Here is a 15,725-nt window from a genome sequence, read left to right as displayed (position 1 = left end):
TTTCCTAGTACCCGCTCACTCACTCTACTGTATCTCCCCTATGACAGCCCTGTTGCCATGGCAATAAAGGATGGCTGCACATTACTTTGTGCTATGTCGGTAAGCAGCAGGTCGCCTCCCAGTCGTGACCCCAACCCTGGATCCTATACAGTTGGTCTTCAATCGGAGTGTCATGCCTGTTACCTCTTGTTAGAGGTGCACACCTGGTGTCGGACCCAGCCTGTAGGAACTACAGAACAGAATGATTATCATATATGCCTACTAATTACAGTCAGGCTGTGAATGCAACTTAAGGAAGTGATGGAGACATAGGTTTATAGATGGGATTTTAACATGTGTAATATTGGATTCAGAAACCATGTGTCCTGCATCCTGGTTAGGGGTTTGTGACGTCATAACACTCACAGCATGGATGTCCTGGTGGTCTGGGGTTACTGGCACTGCTGTCAAAGGAGGACTGAAAGTTGTGGATGGTCTACTGCAAAATCTGCCTCTCTCTCCCCTGCAGCAACAATTCAGGTGAATAATAATAATTTATCTATTTTCATTGGATGTATCAAGGTGTGAACCCTCTTTGGTAACTAAACACGATAGAAATAAAACAAATAGATAGGCAGGGAACACAGAAAGGGGGTTTAGTAAAGATTGAAAACGACCAGCATTGAGTTCAGAAATTGCTGCCAGTATTTGATACCTCAGCCCATCTGTCTTAATCCCCAATTCCTTTAAATCTCCATCTGTCAGAGTAAAGAAAGCCTCCATATCCACCTGTAGTGGATACACATTGACTGACTGAGTGACTGAGTGGATGAAATCAGGGTTGGGGTCAATTCCATTCAATTCAAAAAGTAAACCAAATTCCAATTCCACATTTTCCTCATTAAGGTAAATAGGATTTTCAGTATACTTCCTAAATTGGCTGGAATTTAAATGGATTTGACCCCAACCCTGAATGAAATTACATGTAAGCCATAGCTATGAACATTTTATAATAAGTAGCAAATACAACTTGGCTTATGATATAGTGTGAATGACACATAGCTCTTGCTCTTCGAATATGGGCTGGATAGTCCATCTGTTCATCAGGATACTGGATAGATAATCTGTTTGTAGTAAGAGATCAGCAGAGGAAGGGTGTGTTTTTAAAGTATTCATACCAACCACAGATGCCCAGGCTCACCCTCGTCGGTGATGGTGCCACTACTGGAGCCGCCACTGCTCTTGGAGTGTGGGTGGGAGGAGGCGGAGGACAGGGAGTCCCCCAGGGCAGGCTTGAGGATGGCGATGGGGTCAGGGTGGGAGAGGTGCTCTTGGAGGTGGAGGAGTTCCCAGACTGAGGTCTCTTCTTCAGGTCTGTCTTCTGCACAGAAAATAGATGTGTGTGTGTGTATATCACTTCATCTTTTGCTAGTAATACTGACATTTTGTAAGCATGCATGAGCCTTTATAATGTCTTATAATAAGGCTGGAATATTTTATGTCTGACCTGTCTGGAGTGGACATCTCTGGCCACCAGGCTGGGGCTGCTGTGGATGTCTGGGAGGCTGATGTCAGGCACAGTGGAGGCAGGAGCAGGCACAGGGGTGGGGCTTGGCACCCCGATCCTCCAAAATCATGATCGATCTATCAGTGGTTTTCAATTTCATACAGTGAAAATAGTTTTTTCCGAAAATCTTCGACAACATGTGACTCAGAGTTGCCATTGCTGTTGAGGTTGGCTTTGCCGGGCCTCTGTGGCATGGGCAGCCGCGGGGTTTCACTCTTGCCCTCTTTGATGACTCGCAAGCAGTCTGAGTTCCACGGTTCAAAGTTCGACGGAGGCAGGAAGGGTGGAATCACTGCCTTCAGCTTGTCGTTGGCAGATGGTCAGGGATGCTCCGTTTCTCAGCTGGAATTTTTGTATAAGTTTTAATCAATTAAATCACACCAGCGTTGCAGTATATATGCAGTAGCATGCACAGTGGATAGGCTATGGTCCCCAGTCCGGACGGGGGCATATCAGTGTTCAGTTTTCTCTCAATAATATCCACAATGTGTAACAGTTTGCCACAGGACTCTACAATGTTATTCAGCCAGCTTGAAACCTTTTAATGTATGCCAAAGTGTGAAACTGAAGTTTCAATGAAATGTAGCCACTGGGCTTAAGGTCAAGGAATTTAAACTCAAAACCACTTCAAATATAAATAATCCTACCATTGTGGTTATTAAAAAGTCCTTCTCCGTGCCCATTCTGCCAAGACCTATGAAACAGATAAATATTCACTTTCAAATAAATAAATAGCTAGTCTAGTACCAGTGGCGGATTTAGGTATAGGCGACATGGGCAGCCGCCCTTGGCGGCATCTTGCCGGGGGTGGCACGTCACATCAATGATATCATGTCACCGTGTGAGACTGTGGATCAATTAACCTTGTCGGAGTGGGCACCCTGATTGTAGTTTGTGAGCTAGGCAGGCTACTGCCTGGGAAGGTCTCCCACTCAGAAGTATGGGATGGGGAGGGGGGTGGTGGTAGGTTGACCTCAGGTCTCGCCACAGGAAGCCCGAGGTAGGGTGTGCGGGGGAATCTCTCAAATAGCGCACCTCTAACTTCATACAGTACTAATGCAATTAGTTGTGCAATTTAGTTTGTGTGTTTCTTGTTTGCAATAATGTAATAATCAGGTTCTCTTCCAAATAAGTGTGTTATTGTATTTGTGTGATATAGGATTTGTGCAATTTAGTTTTATTTGTGTGTTTTTTGTTAGCAATAGGGTAATAGTGTAATAATTCCATTCTCTTTTTATTTGTATTTATATACTACAATTTGTTTCTATTTGTCTTTGTTACTTCTTTTTGATATTTATAAGTCTTATTTTTGTGTATATTTTTATATTCATATAGTTTTAAATGTTATGATAATTTATTTGTGTTGTTCCAAATATCAAAATAAAAATGACTCAACCAGGAGCTGCACCACATCCAGCTGCCTGCTGACAGCTGCGATCATCAGGGTGACACCCAGTCCGGGTTGGCCATGTTCACCTGGGACGGGTCCTCCTCCAAGATCTCCTTCACCAGTTCGGAGTTGCCTGGGATACACAGTACACACACACACACACACACACACACACACACACACACACACGGGTTACCACAGACCACCCAATTTCAGCTACAGACAATCTTACTGAAACAAAGGTCTCTGGTCTCCACCAAAAGTTTCAAATGTTTTCAGCCCTTGCAGACCCCACACAATTGTGAATGTGATGTTTTCAGACCCCACACAATCTTCCCTCCCAGGGTTTAGCACTTACGCCAGACTGCATTGAGCAACCATGTAAGACTGCCCAGTGCACATGCCATGTTAGATTCTCATAAAATCACAGAGACCCCATTTTGGGGATGTTTGAGAATTATTTCTTGGCTTACCTACATTCATGGTTGGTTTACATATTGAACACACATGGTAGTATTATGCCAACTCTTGCAGACATAGCTCAATATGACAGCTTTTCCCTTACAATGCAATACGTCCTCTCACAAGGCAAACCTCTGTTTAACATATGTCTGCGTCTTCTAAACCCACCTAACTTCAAGGCACTGAAGACATCTTGTCTCCTCTTCTTGTCATCTATGAGGGGGTTAAAAGAACAGAAGATAAATGTACAAAGGACCTTTCGGTGGGGTGAAGCAACAATCAGACATGGTCATTAACTATGCTACCCACCACACACTACCCCACTGCTGAACCCAGTCACATTGGGTAACACGATAAGGCAGGGAACCCTCAGTGGAGAAATACTGGAGAGATGTACAGGCTAAAGTTAAAGAGATTCTCTGGTACTTTTGTATACTTTTTAGTCCGTAGTTCTGAAAGTAGCACTTACAAGCCAAAAATGGTCCCCAAAAATTGCGTACTATGTCACATATGTGCAGATATGTGCACCACGTCATCGATCTCTCTCGCTTTCTCTGCTGTGTCCATTGAGCTGGCCTGGCCTCTTGCTAGCTGTCACTCAAATATGAGGGGCTTGAACTTGAATTGCTAGGGGGATGGCCCACGTGGGGGTAAATGTAGGGAAAATGGTCGTTGCACAGCTTCAAACTAGGGATTCTATGGCTAATTGAGGTAAGATAGTCATTCTGCTCATAGATTATGCATGTATGAACTACACATTGAAACATCCAGCCCTCCCAAAAAATACTTTCTTAGTCGCCAAAGTACCGGAACATGTCTTTAACAAGTCCAAAACCATCAGGAGAGTGTACCACAATCACATGACTGCTAGCCAGGGAGAGGGATGAGGGAACTCAAAACACAAGTGACTGGTCCTAATTTTGTCCTGAATTGTAGTTAAGGTTATTGTGCTTAGATGTACATTATATCACACCAATAATGTATGCATTAAGAATGCAGGAGTGATATGGACACTACGTGAGCAGTGACTTTTGAGATTTCTGATGCATCAATTGAACTGCACAACAATTGTGAAAATGTATGCAGAAAATATTTTTTACAATTGTTTAGGTTAGGACCAATGATATGTATTAACCCTAAATGACTGACCGGGGTCGTTGTTTTGAAGCCACCGCACAGCCATTTTGGTACTCCTCCTCCTGTGTAAAAAAAGAGTTTGGAAGATATAGAAATACATTTATTAATGTCTACGTTTGTTTTTAACAAGTATATTCTATTACAGACTACTTTAATGCATACTTTTACATATTAAGTGAACTGAACATTAACATTTCAATTAAAAAATATATATAAAAACACATTTCTTAAAGGATTGCATGCAGTGCTTTATATACACTGCTCAAAAAAATAAAGGGAACACTTAAACAACACATCCTAGATCTGAATGAAAGAAATAATCTTATTAAATACTTTTTTCTTTACATAGTTGAATGTGCTGACAACAAAATCACACAAAAATAATCAATGGAAATCCAATTTATCAACCCATGGAGGTCTGGATTTGGAGTCACACTCAAAATTAAAGTGGAAAACCACACTACAGGCTGATCCAACTTTGATGTAATGTCCTTAAAACAAGTCAAAATGAGGCTCAGTAGTGTGTGTGGCCTCCACGTGCCTGTATGACCGCCCTACAACGCCTGGGCATGCTCCTGATGAGGTGGCGGATAGTCTCCTGAGGGATCTCCTCCCAGACCTGGACTAAAGCATCCACCAACTCCTGGACAGTCTGTGGTGCAACGTGGCGTTGGTGGATGGAGTGAGACATGATGTCCCAGATGTGCTCAATTGGATTCAGGTCTGGGAAACGGGCGGGACAGTCCATAGCATCAATGCCTTCCTCTTGCAGGAACTGCTGACACACTCCAGCCACATGAGGTCTAGCATTGTCTTGCATTAGGAGGAACCCAGGGCCAACCGCACCAGCATATGGTCTCACAAGGGGTCTGAGGATCTCATCTCGGTACCTAATGGCAGTCAGGCTACCTCTGGCGAGCACATGGAGGGCTGTGCGGCCCCCCAAAGAAATGCCACCCCACCATGACTGACCCACCGCCAAACCGGTCATGCTGGAGGATGTTGCAGGCAGCTGAACGTACTCCACGGCGTCTCCAGACTCTGTCATGTCTGTCACGTGCTCAGTGTGAACCTGCTTTCATCTGTGAAGAGCACCGGGCGCCAGTGTTGAATTTGCCAATCTTGGTGTTCTCTGGCAAATGCAAAACGTCCTGCACGGTGTTGGGCTGTAAGCACAACCCCCACCTGTGGACGTCGGGCCCTCATACCACCCTCATGGAGTCTGTTTCTGACCGTTTTAGCAGACACATGCACATTTGTGGCCTGCTGGAGGTCATTTTGCAGGGCTCTGGCAGTGCTCCTCCTGCTCCTCCTTGCACAAAGGCGGAGGTAGCGGTCCTGCTGCTGGGTTGTTGCCCTCCTACGGCCTCCTCCATGTCTCCTGATGTACTGGCCTGTCTCCTGGTAGCGCCTCCATGCTCTGGACACTACGCTGACAGACACAGCAAACCTTCTTGCCACAGCTCGCATTGATGTGCCATCCTGGATGAGCTGCACTACCTGAGCCACTTGTGTGGGTTGTAGACTCCGTTTCATGCTACCACTAGAGTGAAAGCACCGCCAGCATTCAAAAGTGACCAAAACATCAGCCAGGAAGCATAGGAACTGAGAAGTGGTCTGTGGTCACCACCTGCTGAACCACTCCTTTATTGGGGGTGTCTTGCTTATTGCCTATAATTTCCACCTGTTGTCTATTCCATTTGCACAACAGCATGTGAAATTTATTGTCAATCAGTGTTGCTTCCTAAGTAGACAGCTTGATTTCACAGAAGTGTGATTGACTTGGAGTTACATTGTGTTGTTTAAGTGTTCCCTTTATTTTTTTGAGCAGTATATAATTCCACACTATGATGTTAGAATAATACTGTGATATTTCAGCCTGTTTTGGTGGGGTGGAATTTTGGCCTGCCTGGTGACATCACCATTAGTTACACCAATAAGAAATAGAGTTCCAAACCTCTCTGCCAATAACAGCTCATTTTCAGCTGCATTGGACCTTCATTTCTGTAGAGTACTAATGTTAATGTTCCCACTACAACAAATAAATGCATGTAATTTTGACCTTGAAACATTTTATTGAAATACTGTAGAATTCCATTCTTTCCTATAAAGGACTGCTCCTTCCGGGGAGTGCCAATATGGCGCCGGTGGCTCCAAAGCCTCTCATTGGCCATTACATAGAATCAGCAAACCAGGGTTTACTTTATACACATCATTGGTTCAGCCCTTATGCACTCGAAGAAGGCAAGATTCATTGTACACAATCTGCACCACACCAAAGACATAAGTTGTCTTTCCAGCTATACAGGAATTGCAGATAAAGCCTAACCCATAGTATCATGACTGAGTCGTCGTGATCATTAGAATAGGTAACTGACTGAACAAATTCTAGGAAGCGTACTTCTTGTGTACTACTTCTTGTCCAAACACAAGAGGCACATCAAAGAGAACAGATGTCTAAAGGGGGAATTCTGTAACGATGACTGTTTCTTTTAGACACACAAGGTGTGATCACTGACTACATTTCAAGATTATTACAGTTTTTTCTCCTGAATGTTTCTTCAGCAGGACACAGAACCCTGAATCAGCATCAAGCCCTGCCAACAATAACATTTCCTAAACAAATTGATACCTAGCCTAAAGGTTTTATACAGGGCGTCTGGTCCGTTCTATTCCAAGTAAGCTTAATGATAGAACAAATATTGGAGAACTCATTTCAGACAGTGTGTGACTGACCAGGGTTCGAGTCCGGGTCCACAATGTGTTAGAAGACTTTTAGCCCGCCGTCTAGACGTTAGCTTGGGAAGCTAACAAAAGTGTTCAGGTCTCAGGCAGGGTTAGTCATTACATGAGCGTGCTTCACCGAATCACCTGTGTTAGACCTGGACAGAGAAGTGAACTCGTGGCTGGTCCATACCTGGCTGTGGGCGCAGGGTGATGATGGAGTCCAGGATGGCCTTGACATCCCTCTGCTTGAGCTGCTGTGACAGCTCAAAGGCCGTCTTGGCCAGTACCTTGACCTGGTCCGGGTCTGCCCCCTGCTCTACCAGCTTCTGGGCCACACCCACCTTCCCGCTCAGCATGGCCAGCATGAGGGCGCCCCAGTCAGTTGTCTTCTGGAAAACGTTCACCTCTGCCCCCCACTCCAGGTGCAAGCGAATGGCCACCTTGTGGCGAGCACCTTGATGTCCATGAACTCTCTTTTGTCCCTGCCAAAGCTGCCAATGCTATTGTTGTTGTTGCCGTTGGCGATGCCCTTGGCAAGCGCCAGGTGGTCGTAGTCGTCGACAAAGGCGCCACTCTCCAGGAGGAGCTTGGCCACGTGGGTGTGGCCGCCCCTGGCTGCCATGGTCAAAACGTTGGCCCCCATCCGGTTCCCACCGTTCACCTCTGCCCCGTTCTCCAGCAGGATGTGGGCCACATTTAGATGGCCAAACCTGTTGGGTGACAAGACAATGTCATGATCCTCTGTAGCTCAGTTGGTAGAGCATGGCGCTTGCACCACCAGGGTTGTGGGTCCGATTCCCAGGGGCCACCCATATGTAAAAATGTATGCATTGTCATGACATTGCCCTCTTTGAGTACGGCGAGCACATTTGACCCCCTCCCTTTCTACCATCCCCCTTCTTCTGCACCATCTCCCTCTGTCTCCTACACCCAGGCTGCTGTGGTCAGAAGGCGGTTGTAAATTCCAAAGGGAATGTCCTGCCTCATGGCCCCAATTTTGAGACAGAGTGAGGTTTCATAGAGAGACAAAGGAATTCTTCCACCTCACAGGACGGGGGAACCGAACGACATTTATGTTCTGGAGAAGGTATAAAAGATCGGTGAAGAATCCAGCTACGAACTGGTCCGTTTGGTACAATTTTATGAAACTCATGAGAGACAATATTGCCATATTACCATAATAATGTTTATATAATAAACTTTCAGACTATCGATACCGACAGAATAATAACAAGTCTTTGATATTAATTACTAGTCTGCAGCTAGAAATTTGGTATCATTGAACGCGAAGACCGACGAAACATCCATCGTATAGCGACAGTAATGAATGTCACTTTGAAAGATTCATTCAAACCAAGAGAGAGAGAGGACGAAACTCTCCAACAAAGATCACGACGACACACTGAGCGTAAATATATATATTGATTGCAATTGTTTCCGAATGAGTGAGCGTTCATGTGCAAAGGATTAGCATATCAATTGTTAATATTTATCAACTCTATAGTGTCTTCTCCGCTGCCCCCACCCCCCTTGTTTGTTTAACAAGCCGCCATGCCGGTTTAGCCCACTAGGGCACATTCCTCTACCATTGCTTTGTAACGATACCTACTGTTTTGTATGCTTTCTGTGAATTACTTAGTTTAGTAAATAAATGATTTTACGACAATTGATGTATGGATGACTTAGTGAAGACTGGGTTCGTGCAGATAACAACAATTTACGACGTTTGGAATGAGACTGACGCGAGGTAAAAATAAGTCAGAAGACTCATAGGTCAGATATTATGATATCTGGAAAGTTATATTAGGAAAATTATAACTTTGTAATCTAATAATAATTACAGAGAGTTATTTGATAAAAATAAGTCTTTGGTTTTAATGATGCCCAAAGACACGACAGCATGCATGACTAAGTCACTTTGGATAAAATTGTCTGCTAAATGGCATATATTAGAATGGAACTGTCAAGAGATTTCCAAAAACATACTGTACTAAGATGTAGGGAATGGACGAACAATGATCTTAATGCTTCATGTTTTGTAGAGCAGGGGAACTCTCACATTGTGTCATTGGTCACATAGTACACAGGTGACCTGGAAGTGTTAGCACATGTGAGAGCAGAGAAGCTATAAGGATACCTTATTTTAACCAATAATGAAATTAAATATCGGTTTGCAGGTCAGTAGTGTCCATATAGCTTTTTCCAGGAGAGCATAATGGTTCTTACCGTTAAAGATTACCTTTATGTTTTTGTGAAACGCACCCCTGCTAGTAAGGATTGTTTTATTTTGTTGTGCATATTATAATATTATAATTATAACGTTTTAATCGGTGACACCCATTTAACATCTGTATAAATTATTGACCAATGAGCACATAAATTGGTAGCGACCACATGAGAGGCGTCCAGCCATAGTTGTTACGGCTGTCCATCGAAGCCCCCTTTCGCAGTAGAAATCAGACCAGATTCTCATGTCCACTATCTCAAGAATCCCTCGAGCAGTTTCATAGTCGCCTTAATCACAAGCACAAAACGACAACCGTGCGTTTCCCAGAACACCTACATTCATTTCTAATGTTAGTTTGAGTTCCAGTTGTGATGTTCTAAAACTTTTCTCCAATGTCTATCGGTGGCCCATCTTTGAAAAGCATGACACACTAACAAGTGTAAAGTTCACTCCTCGAGTAATACGCAGGTTTGGTTTGTACTATCATAAAAATAAAACGCTTTTTTATTTTCTACTGTAAATCATATAGCAACCGGTGTTACCATCCCGTCTCAACCTCTGGAAATCATTGCTCCCTGTTGACATTCTGCGCCTGCGCAAAATGAATAAAACATACTAGCGGTCTTTTCGGACCACACAGCCCAGCACAAGTACAATGAAATGCTTAACTCACAAGCTCTAACCAACAGTGCAGTAATTAAAATCATTCATCACATTCATTTGTAGTATAGCAACTTAATATTCATATTTTAATGGTCAACTTTAATATTCATTAGGCATGACATTGGATTTTGGATATAGGCCTACTGTTCTCTAAGCTTCTAAATTAGAGATCACTGGACAATTTTGTTGTTGTAGGAAATGTGAAACATATTAACGGTTCTTTACGCCACTATTCTTTTATATTGCTTTTTATGAATTGGACTTGTAGTTGTTAATGGAATTGACAATTGTCTTTTATAAATGCAGTCCAGTGGAGGCTGCTAAGGGGAGGACGGCAGAGAGAATACAGTAGACGGCACACGTCAAACGTGGGATTTATGACCCTACTTGATGGGTCATGTGTGTATGCCCATATATGGGCATCCTGCAGGACATCCTGCTTTCCGTTCTCACGATAGGGGGAGGGTGTTTATTTAACCAGATAGTGCATCTGTTCCTTTGAAGCTGTCATGATGATTGATGTGTAGGGACCTCGTTGAACTGGGGGATGTGTTTGAACATTTCAAAGAGTATGGCCCCCACCCTGTTGTAGTGACCTTAGGGCTGTTGTCTATGAAACAGGAATGTCCGGGGTTCTTGGGGGGCAGACGTATTATAAATAAACCCCAGAACACTAAACAAGAAATTAAAATAAACCCAGAACACTAAACAACAAATTAAACATGTCTCCTAGGCCAATTGCAGGTGTACTTTGTGCCTCGTGTCAAGAACACAATGACAAAAACATCGAGGACATTCTGTGTGAGGCCCCTGAACGTTTTAAAGGCGTGCTGGATATGAATGATGGACATATGGGTTACATATTCCAACCGGAGGATTCAACTGTGAAGTACAGTGGGGGAAAAAAGTATTTGATCCCCTGCTGGTTTTGTACATTTGCCCACTTACAAAGAAATGATCAGTCTATAATTTTAATGGTATTTTAATATAAACAGTGAGAGACAGAATAGCAACAAAAAAATCCAGAAAAACGCATGTCAAAAATGTTATAAAATGGGAAAAAAGTATTTGGCCCCTCTGCAAAACATGACTTAGTACTTGGTGGCAAAACCCTTGTTGGCAATCACAGAGGTGAGACGTTTCTTGTAGTTGGCCACCAGGTTTGCACACATCTCAGGAGGGATTTTGTCCCACTCCTCTTTGCAGATCTTCTCCAAGTCATTAAGGTTTTGAGGCTGACGTTTGGCAACTCGAACCTTCAGCTCCCTCCACAGATTGTCTATGGGATTAAGGTCTGGAGACTGGCTAGGCCACTCCAGGACCTTAATGTGCTTCTTCTTGAGCCACTCCTTTGTTGCGTTGGCCGTGTGTTTTGGGTCATTGTCATGCTGGAATACCCATCCACGACCCATTTTCAATGCCCTGGCTGAGGGAAGGAGGTTCTCACCCAAGATTTGACAGTACATTGGCCCCGTCAAATGATGCGGTGAAGTTGTCCTGTCCCCTTAGCAGAAAAACACCCCCAACGCATAATGTTTCCACCTCCATGTTTGACGGTGGAGATGGTGTTCTTGGGGTCATAGGCAGCATTCCTCCTCCTCCAAACACGGCGAGTTGAGTTGATGCCTAAGAGCTCCATTTTGGTCTCATCTGACCACAACACTTTCACCAGTTGTCCTCTGAATCATTCAGATGTTCATTGGCAAACTTCAGACGGGCATGTATATGTATTCTTGAGCAGGGGGACCTTGCGGGCGCTGCAGGATTTCAGTCCTTCACGGCGTAGTGTGTTACCAATTGTTTTCTTGGTGACTATGGTCCCAGCTGCCTTGAGATCATTGACAAGATCCTCCCGTGTAGTTCTGGGCTGATTCCTCACCGTTCTCATGATCATTGCAACCCCACGAGGTGAGATCTTGCATGGAGCCCCAGGCCGAGGGATATTAACAGTTCTTTTGTGTTTCTTCCATTTGCGAATAATCGCACCAATCGCACCTTTAAGAGTGTGCTCCTAATCTCAGCTCGTTACCTGTATAAAAGACACCAGGGAGCCAGAAATCTTTCTGATTGAGAGGGGGTCAAATACTTATTTCCCTCATTAAAATGCAAATCAATTTATAACATTTTTGACATGTGTTTTTCTGGATATTTTTGTTGTTATTCTGTCTCTCACTGTTCAAATAAACCTACCATTAAAATTATAGACTGATCCTTTCTTTATCAGTGGGCAAACATACAAAATCAGCAGGGGATCAAATACTTTTCCCCCCCACTGTATTTGATACAATCCCACCTATAGCCCTCCAGTCATTACCACGAGCCCGTTCTCCCCAATTAAGGTGCCACCAACCTCCTGTGAAATGCACACATACTGGCTGCAGTCAGATTCTCTACCCTTCTCCCCTAGTGTGTACTCGTTCAATTAAAACCACTGTATGGGTTAGACACCCCAAGCATGGGTTACAGGTAGTCTCCACCATATTTATCTAACACCAATCCATTCCTTTTAAATCTATGGGGGGTATGGAGTGGAATGAAATAGTTACACTTTGGGGAGATGAATTTAGGACCCTAATACTTTGATCAGGATTCCATACTTCATTGATTCTGTTGTGCTGCAACCTCTGTATAGCAGTGTATTCGGAAACTATTCAGACCCCTTCACTTTTTCCACATTTTGTTACGTTACAGCCTTATTCTAAAATTGATTAAATAAAACAATTTCCTCATCAATCTACACACAATACCCAATAATGACAAAGTGAAAACAAGTTTTTAGACATTTTAGAGAAAATCCCTCAAAATCCCTTATTTATGGAAGTATTCAAACCCCTTGCTATGAATTTAAATTGAGCTCCTGTTTCCATTGAATATCCTTGAGATGTTTCGACAACTTGATTGGAGTCCACCTGTGGTAAATTCAATTGATTTGACATGATTTGGAAAAGCACACACCTGTCTATATAAGGTCCCACAGTTGACAGTGGATGTCAGAGAAAAAACCAAGCCATAAGGTCGAAGGAATTGTCTGTAGAGCTCCAAGACAGGATCGTGTTGAGGCACAGATCTGGGGAAGGGTACCAAAACATTTCTGCAGCATTGAAGGTCCCCAAGAACACAATGGCCTCCATCATTCTTAAATGGAAGAAGTTTCCAACCACCAACACTCTTCCTAGAGCTGGCCGCCCGGCTGAGCCAAATCGGGGGAGAAGGGCCTTGGTCAGGGAGGTGACGTAGCGTAATACCCAAGAAGACGAGGCTGTAATTGCTGCCAAAAGTGCTTCAACAAAGTACTGAGTAAAGGGTCTGAATACTTATGCAAATGTCATATTTCCATGTCATTATGGGGTATTGTGTGTAGATTGATGAGGAAAAGTAACAATTGAATACATTTTAGAATAAGGCTGTAACGTAACAAAATTTGGAATAAGTCAAGGGTCTGAATACTTTCTGAATGCACTGTAGCACTACCCACCAACAGCAGATGGAGTCATTCTCCTGTCAACTGCATTGTGTGTAGTCGACTACCAATTCATTTGAGGGTCACATTCTCCTCTCATAACTCCACTCCACACACAGTTTATGAGCCTAAATGTAAGGATCCTGAATGAGTAATGTTCTTTTCAACCTGTGGCAACCGGCCAAGCACAACAACTATGGCCTGTACATCAACCATTTCCAATCACCCTGTCAAACATTGATATAGAGCACAATGTCATCAGCAACGAACTAAAGAGCTGGAGGTGCGCTCCCCCCAAAAATACAGGGACACTTTTTTTTATAGAAACACGGCTATAAATAAAAGGATTTGACAAGTCTTAAAGTAGGAGTCACTTTGTCTGTCCTTACTGCTAATAGGTCTACATTGGCCAGTAGGACGTGTAAAACACTAAGCTTTTTCCCTTTTTTCTCCTTAGTTCCTGTTTGTTACTGTAAAATAATATCACAGCTCACTGATCCCTAGGCATCAGCACTCTTCTGGGAAATGGGATCGTCAATCATCAACTCAGTGCCGTCATATTGGCCCTTCAACATGGTTGCAGCCAGGTTCCACAATGCTTTTGGATATTATGGTTTGGATATTTACATTTACGTCATTTAGCAGACGCTCTTATCCAGAGCGACTTACAAATTGGTGCCTTCACCTTATGATATCCAGTGGAACAACCACTTTACAATAGTACATCTATATATATTTTTTTTTTTTTTGGGGGGGGGGGGGGGGGTTAGAAGGATTACTTTATCCTATCCCAGTTATTCCTTAAAGAGGTGGGGTTTCAGGTGTCTCCGGAAGGTGGTGATTGACTCCGCTGTCCTGGCGTCGTGAGGGAGCTTGTTCCACCATTGGGGTGCCAGAGCAGCGAACAGTTTTGACTGAGCTGAGCGGGAACTGTGCTTCCGCAGAGGTAGGAAGGTGAGCAGGTCAGAGGTGGATGAACGCAGTGACCTTCTTTGGGTGTAGGGACTGATCAGAGCCTGAAGGTACGGAGGTGCCGTTCTCCTCACAGCTCCGTAGGCAAGCACCATGGTCTTGTAGCAGATGCGAGCTTCAACTGGAAGCCAGTGGAGTGTGCGGAGGAGCGGGGTGACGTGAGAGAACTTGGGAAGGTTGAACACCAGACGGGCTGCGGCGTTCTGGATGAGTTGTAGGAGTTTAATGGCACAGGCAGGGAGCCCCGCCAACAGCGAGTTGCAGTAATCCAGACGGGAGATGACAAGTGCCTGGATTAGGACCTGCGCCGCTTCCTGTGTAAGGCAGGGTTGTACTCTGCGAATGTTGTATAGCATGAACCTACATGATCGGGTCACCGCCTTGATGTTAGCGGAGAACGACAGGGTGTTGTCCAGGGTCAAATCAAATCAAATTTATTTATATAGCCCTTCGTACATCAGCTGATATCTCAAAGTGCTGTACAGAAACCCAGCCTAAAACCCCAAACAACAAGCAAAGCATGTGAAAGAAGCACGGTGGCTAGGAAAAACTCCCTAGGAAAAACTCCCTAGAAAGGCCAAAAACCTAGGAAGAAACCTAGAGAGGAACCAGGCTATGAGGGGTGGCCAGTCCTCTTCTGGCTGTGCAGGGTGGATATTATAACAGAACATGGTCAAGATGTTAAAATGTTCATAAATGACCAGCATGGTCAAATAATAATAATCATAGTAGTTGTCGAGGGTGCAACAAGCACGTCCGGTGAACAGGTCAGGGTTCCATAGCCGCAGGCAGAACAGTTGAAGCTGGAGCAGCAGCACGGCCAGGTGGACTGGGGACAGCAAGGAGTCATCATACCAGGTAGTCCTGAGGCATGGTCCTAGGGCTCAGGTCCTCCGAGAGAAAGACAGAAAGAGAGAATTAGAGAGAGCATATTTAAATTCACACAGGACACCGGATAAGACAAGAGAAATACTCCAGATGTAACAGACTGACCCTAGCCCCCCGACACATCAACTACTGCAGCATAAATACTGGAGGCTGAGACAGGAGGGATCAGAAGACACTGTGGCCCCATCCGATGATACCCCCGAACAGGGCCAAACAGGCAGGATATAACCCCACCCACTTTGCCAAAGCACAG

General features: G+C 44.1%; 1 pseudogene; it reads right to left on the bottom strand.

Annotated features, from left to right (window-relative positions):
* Nucleotides 1-129: 129 nt before the first annotated feature.
* LOC106579572 (ankyrin repeat and SAM domain-containing protein 6-like) lies at nucleotides 130-9,831 on the bottom strand (annotated as a pseudogene).
* Nucleotides 9,832-15,725: the final 5,894 nt, after the last annotated feature.

Source organism: Salmo salar, chromosome 19 (assembly GCF_965601325.2).
Source record: "Salmo salar chromosome 19, fSalSal1, whole genome shotgun sequence".
Classification (NCBI taxonomy): domain Eukaryota; kingdom Metazoa; phylum Chordata; class Actinopteri; order Salmoniformes; family Salmonidae; genus Salmo; species Salmo salar.
Note: the sequence above shows the minus strand (reverse complement) of the source record. Positions and strands in the feature narration are given on the sequence as shown.